At 36.1% G+C, this 6,415-nt stretch overlaps 1 long non-coding RNA gene across 1 annotated transcript; it reads right to left on the reverse strand.

Annotated features, from left to right (window-relative positions):
• Window positions 1–4,595: 4,595 nt before the first annotated feature.
• On the reverse strand, window positions 4,596–6,149 carry LOC127158184 (uncharacterized). Its single transcript, XR_007826081.1, has 3 exons — window positions 5,924–6,149; window positions 5,098–5,157; window positions 4,596–4,986 (listed from the first exon to the last, which is right to left on the reverse strand). It is a non-coding gene; the product is annotated as an uncharacterized LOC127158184 (long non-coding RNA).
• Window positions 6,150–6,415: the final 266 nt, after the last annotated feature.

Below are 6,415 nucleotides of genomic sequence, written 5' to 3' on the forward strand. Positions count from 1 at the left end.
TTAGTTCATTTGACAGATACTGTGCCAAAGCATAATGGACCAAAACACAACTTTAAGCACCTTTTATGCTAGAATATTTAAAAATCTACACTTTTTGATCGCAAGACCTAGATTGTTTCATATATATTGTCATGTGACCACAATAATATTGAGACAGTTTTCCTATCCTGATGTCACTATATTGATACATCATTACATCCCAACTGTTCAATATCTGTAACAGGACGTCCTGATCATCTGCTCTGACACAAACATTTCCAGCAGTACTGTACAGTGTTGGGAGTAAGGCATTACAAAAGTTATAATATTACAGTAATATATTACTTTTTGCTATAACGCAGTAATATAACGCATTACTAATCAAATCTGGGTAATATTATTACTCGTTACAAACTGAGTAACGCAAGTTACAGCAACATATTTTAACTCAAAATTAAGTAGTGAATTTACCAACACCAGAGGAAAAAAAAAATCCGCGTGTAAAATAGTTTGTCTATTTCCTGTTGCTGGAATTCGATGGTTAAGATGACTGCCGAGCAACAAAAAATAAAGTTAAACTAAAAATAACAAAATCTGTTTCCATCAAATCATAGTCTATATATCAAATGCATGAATACTCGAAATATATTTAACTTAAATAGCCTAATTAACAGATTAACAAAACGAAAGGAAAAGACTGATCTGTAGGACCAAAAATGACTGAGTAATTTTTCTGTTGTTGTTTGTTTCCGCTGTTTACACTGATTAATTAAAATAGTGCGTACTGCGTAGTACAATCCGTGTCGTTCAGCCTGAGGTCAGGCCAAACACATATTTGCTCATTACGCGCGTTAAGTACAAAGCCTGGTTTACTAATAAATAATAGTTTAGCATCCAAATACATCGCGAATATGGACACATTTTATTAGATTCATGCGGAATGAGAGAGGTAGGCTTCGTTTGCTTTCAGTTTCGCTTTACATTAGCCTAATTCGTTTTGGCTTGTAACTTATATATTTCATTCTTGTTTTGTTCCGAAGACCGTTCAAAGTAGTCTATATAAGCTAAGTATTGTGTTTGTTGTACATTGTAACATTTCGCTTTATTTACCGGCGTTATTTATAAATGTAATAATTTTGTGCTCATCTGTGTTTAACCTAAACTACAAGTAATGTTAATGTAGACGTACACACCGGTAGCCTATTTAAATATTATTTTATAATTGTATGCTATATTAACCTCATTATCCTCCACTGGATGTATAACGAGCAGCAATAAACATTTAGCTATTTTATAATGCCTAGTCATACTTCTGTGGATATTTTGGTGAAAGAAACTTAAAAGTAGTGTAACATATTACAATTCAGAGACAGTAATATTGTAATGTAACTAATTACTTTTAAAAGTGCATTACATTTTGAAAGTAACTTGCCCAACACTGGTTCTGTACTGTAAACTGTTGAGTGTTTTATGTGAGAAGACTCCAGGAGCAGCTCTGAGAAACACTGCTGTTGAAAACACGTTAAAATGTGTCTTATTGTGAACCCAGAATGCAGCAGCAGCAGCTTCTGATGAAACTCCAGCCAGTGGATCAAACCAGAAGCAGAACCAGAACACAACAGAATCACAAGAGATTAAACCTCTAGAGAATGAGCAAAACCATGAGAACAACAGGAGTGACACAACAGAGGAAACTCAACTTGGACTGTTATTTATAAACACTCTTGGACTGTGATTTTGGACTGTGATTTAAGAGAAGAGTTCAGTCTCATTCTTCACTTGTTATCAAGGCCGTTATTTAATGCATGTTTGCTTGTTTTGTAAATAGTTGTAAATATATTCAATTAAATTCAATTCAATTCAAATTTATTTGTATAGCGCTTTTCACGATACATATCGTTGCAAAGCAGCTTTACACCAAATTGACATTTTTACAATATATGTAGTAGTAGCTTGATGTACATATGGTAGAGATGTGTGGTAAAGATCAATTAATGACGTAATCAAACAGACAAAGAACACTATAAATTTGTAGCAGAATTTGGTAGTGCTGTATGTTTTCAGGGTTGGCATCAGGGTTGGCATCATCTGAAGTCAGGATTCAGTCATATTCAGGATGTTTAACTGTCATTGCACTTGTTCTTTGTATTTATGCAATAGTGATTTGGTTGTATAACTAACTCTAGCTGTAAACCAGCTTCAGCAGTACAAATCAAACTGAGACTCTTTCATGATCAACAGAGAGAAAAATCAGTGTTATAACTTTAATGTCTGTGGATTAATGTTCGAGTCTCAAGCTCACAGTGATCACAGTTCAGGATCAAGATGTCAGTAAATGTTCAGTTCTGTGTCACCCATCAGAATCACTGAGACCGGACATCTAAACCTTCATATATCAGCTCAGATCCTCCATCATGACACTGTCGTGTAGATAAAACATTATAACACATACAGTATATAATGTTTTCATGTTTCAGTTTAATTCAGAAGCCATCAATACATATTATCAGTCACTATTTAAAAACTCAATGCTTGGAAACTACATTTTGTTTTTCTCACGTCGGTGCGTCTCTTCTGCATTAATGCGATATACTTTCACTTTCGCTCTTTCGCTCGTGTTTCGGTAGGTCTACAGTAGACAGAATTGACTGCGGTCAAGCCAGCCGCGATTGATTTTAGTGTGCGCGCATATTACATTGATTACGGTAGTTTCAGGAACAACACAGAGAGAACGCGCTTGCAGAGCGCTTTTCATTTAGACGCCCAGGACTGAGAGATAATACAAAATGCTCGTGAATTTTTACTTGCTTATTTATTTGCATTTCTGCTTTAATATCCGTGTTATTTATTGGTGACTTTGACGGTTGTCTGTTACAATATTTTTTTCTTAAATATTCACCTTTCAAAATAATGGTTTTATGTAGATGAGTTACAGCAGAATTCGTAGAAAACAGACGAAATAACGTATTTAGTCTTTCTAAATACCAGGATTGATTTTTAACTTGTTTTACTGTTCAAAAGTAATAGTTATTCTTCAGTGAATGTTTTCTATAATGAGGTTTGACGTCTGCTTTGAAAGAGAGGGCAAATAAAAAAATGTTCATAATGGAAATAAAAGTTAATAAAATGCCTTTATTTCACTTCAGAGACCTATGAAAAAATAAATTCTAGTAAGTATAAAACGCCATGGTCAGTTTTTATCCCTTATATTGTGCACACATTATATGAATTAATATGATATTACTGCACTTTAGAGGGGTATAAAGACCCCATTTCTAATAAGTAAAAAAAAAAAAAAAAAAACAAAAAAAAAAACAATGATCAGTTCTTATTCAGGATGTCCCATACTATACGCACACCACATATGAAACTATTTTACTGCAGCATTTTTGAGACATTGGACATTATTAGGGGTATAATTGTCACGAATCTGGCCGGTGTTCTGCGGTCCGCTCACCACCACATGTCTCTCTCGTTCCATTATCACACTCAGACTGTTGCACTACACCCCGGACTGCATCTCCCACTATCCACCACGCTGACTGCGCCATGCACCTGTGGCCAATCTGCAACCCTATAAAAGCCCCGGACTTTCATTTGGCAAGCACCCAGTATTGTGGAGTGTAATTGTGGAGATTATCAGTCGCGTTTAGTGCTCTCCTAGTGCTAGCACTGTTTCCTAGTTCAAGTTTCCTAGTTCCTAGTTTCCTGTGTTTCCTATGTTTCCTGAGTTCCTAGTTTCCTGTGTTTAGTATTCTCGCCTAGCTATCTCGTTTCGTCTGTCTCGCCGCCTGCCTTTCTGGACTCTTGATCGTTAAAGGATTATTCTTCTGTCGCACGTTATGGATTATGTTCGCCGTGGATCGACCCACGCCAGCCTCACGGACTTCTCTTGTGCCTCCCTCCGTTATACTTAGGGTTGTGACGAGACACTACTCCCACGAGATGAGACGAGATTGGGTTCACGAGAACAAGATGAGACAAGATTTTTAAACTTTTAAGAAATCCTCAATGATGAAATATATAGGGAAAATTATTTTATTCAACTGAAAAACACAAAATGCAAAAAAATTAAGGTGCATTTTGAACTTTATGAAATCAAACTTCAATTTTAATGAATAATATGCAGTAATAAATAACATTTAAACAAGAGCTTCATGATTTTTTATAAATTGAATATTATGATTCTCTCACAATTCTGGAGAAAAAAGATTAGAAAACTAAACAAAATAACATAATTTACTAGTGGTTCTGACAAACTGTTCATTGCTTCATTGCTGTTCATTGCAAGTCTTTTAAAAACATATATTTATTTAAACAAAATAATAATAATAAAAAAACATTCAGTGAAGGAGTCAGTGTCTTACTTCCGGGGCCGTTTGAAGGAATTTGGGGGCCCCAAGCAAAATGGACATGGAGGCCCCCCGCACGCACGCACGCATGCACGCACGCACGCACGCACGCACGCAAAGGAACCACAGCATAGCCATACAGTTTAAATTCACTCACACTTTATATAAATAAAAAAGGTTTACAGTGCAAATACTGCTGTTACATATAAAGTGCATAAAATTTGAACATTTTCAACAATTGAACATTTGCAAAAAACACCACTGTACCATAAAATCAAATATACAAATATGCTATTGACGGTGTAGCTGGGGAAAAATAATGTTTTTTTTATTAATATAATCCATCTGTTCAGGTACAGAATGCATCACAGAGTGTCTGACACCTAGAAATTTGACAGGCACTACTGTATATAAAAAATTCTGAAATGTCCATGGGCAAAAGTGACTAGTATTTACACAGTTTGATGGGAATTCAGTAGTGATTTGCACTGTTTTTTTCTAACAATATGACAGCACACACTTATCAGTTTAAACTCTGGGCTGTGCAGGATATCAGCTATAATTATAGAGCTTGTGGTACCTTGTGCTGAAGAGGAAACATCAGCACTGAGAAGTGATGCATCTGTTGATGTTGAGGATGAAGTTGATGGTGTAGCTGGGAAAATAATAATTAAAAAAAATCTGAAATTACCATTTCACTGTTAGCATATAGAAAGAGGTCACTTTTAACAGCTCAGCTCAGGTCAGTGAGAGAAATTCACTCTACCTTCATCAGTGGAGGTATCCTTAGGAAGAGCCTGAGGGCTGAGAAATTTAAGCAAAGCACCTTGAGGGAGAAAGAAAAGATGGTAACACTTTATAATAATAACAATCATTAATAGAAGGTAAATTGACAGTTAATTAATCTTTAGTCTTTTGCTATGCATTTACTGAATGAGCACTGTGCAGCTGTTCGTCCGACTGTACTGACAGTATACAGTACAGTACAGTACTGTATTTTATTGTATTTTTCTAAACTGTTTTAATTATTCTTATTTCTTTTTATTATTTTAATTTCTTCTATGTAAAGCACTTTGAATTGCCATTGTGTATGAAATGTGCTATATAAATACACTTTTTACTGTTAACAAACAATGAAATTATAATTAAATGTTTACTAATTATTAGTAGTGCTGTGAATCGACTACCAATGCTTAAAAACATCCCAAGCTAATGTTTGATGCACAGAATCTATTGTGTGGTTTTCCTAAATAGATTACCACAGTGGAATAGTTAGTATAGCATGCTATGCCACTTTCATCAAAACCTGTTACAAAGCTATAGCAATGTCATGTCATTAAATATGATAAACAGCGATTCTGGAACAGATCTGCGTCTTCCTTATCCCGTTAAAAAACATATTACAGTATGTAACCATATTCCGTCCATTCAAAAAAAAAGTTGCTCTAACTGTTCGTTACAAGCAGCATTTGCTGTCAGGCAGTAGCTTAGCTAACATACATAAACATATTTCTGCTAGCCTACCTGCTGCAAAATTGCACCATTTGTACAAGACAAGTATAGCTTTTTTATGTGTGTAATTTATCACTTACCACTGTCTTGTTTTTTCTTATCCTCCTCTTCCTTTCTCTTCTTTCTTTTTTGGCTTCCTGAAGCATAATTCCGCTTCACGACTGCCGAGGAAGTTTTGTATTTTGCCGGCAGCAGAGATCGCGTGGTTGGCTGGCTGCTGTCAGCGAGGGGGGCCCCCTTGAGGGGGATCCCGATAACAGTGTCATTGCACTTTACTGCATTCACTATCAATGGGGCGCTCACACAGTTTGTCGCTGCATTTTATTCTTAACCAGTCGTTGTCTTGGGGCCCCAGGCCAGCTCTGGGCCCCAAGCAATTGCTTGGTTTGCCTGCCTTGTCGCGACGGGCCTGCTTACTTGATTAAGACTTGTTTGACTATTGAAATCTCCTGAATGAATTATTCAATGACATGATTTAAACGGGCAGTTGTCGCCCCCTACTGGCGGAAGAGGATCAGCGTTACAATAGATACACGTGTTAAAATACTTTCGTTTTGATCGCTACTGTAGAC

Source organism: Labeo rohita, unplaced genomic scaffold (genome assembly GCF_022985175.1).
Source record: "Labeo rohita strain BAU-BD-2019 unplaced genomic scaffold, IGBB_LRoh.1.0 scaffold_1377, whole genome shotgun sequence".
Lineage (NCBI taxonomy): Eukaryota > Metazoa > Chordata > Actinopteri > Cypriniformes > Cyprinidae > Labeo > Labeo rohita.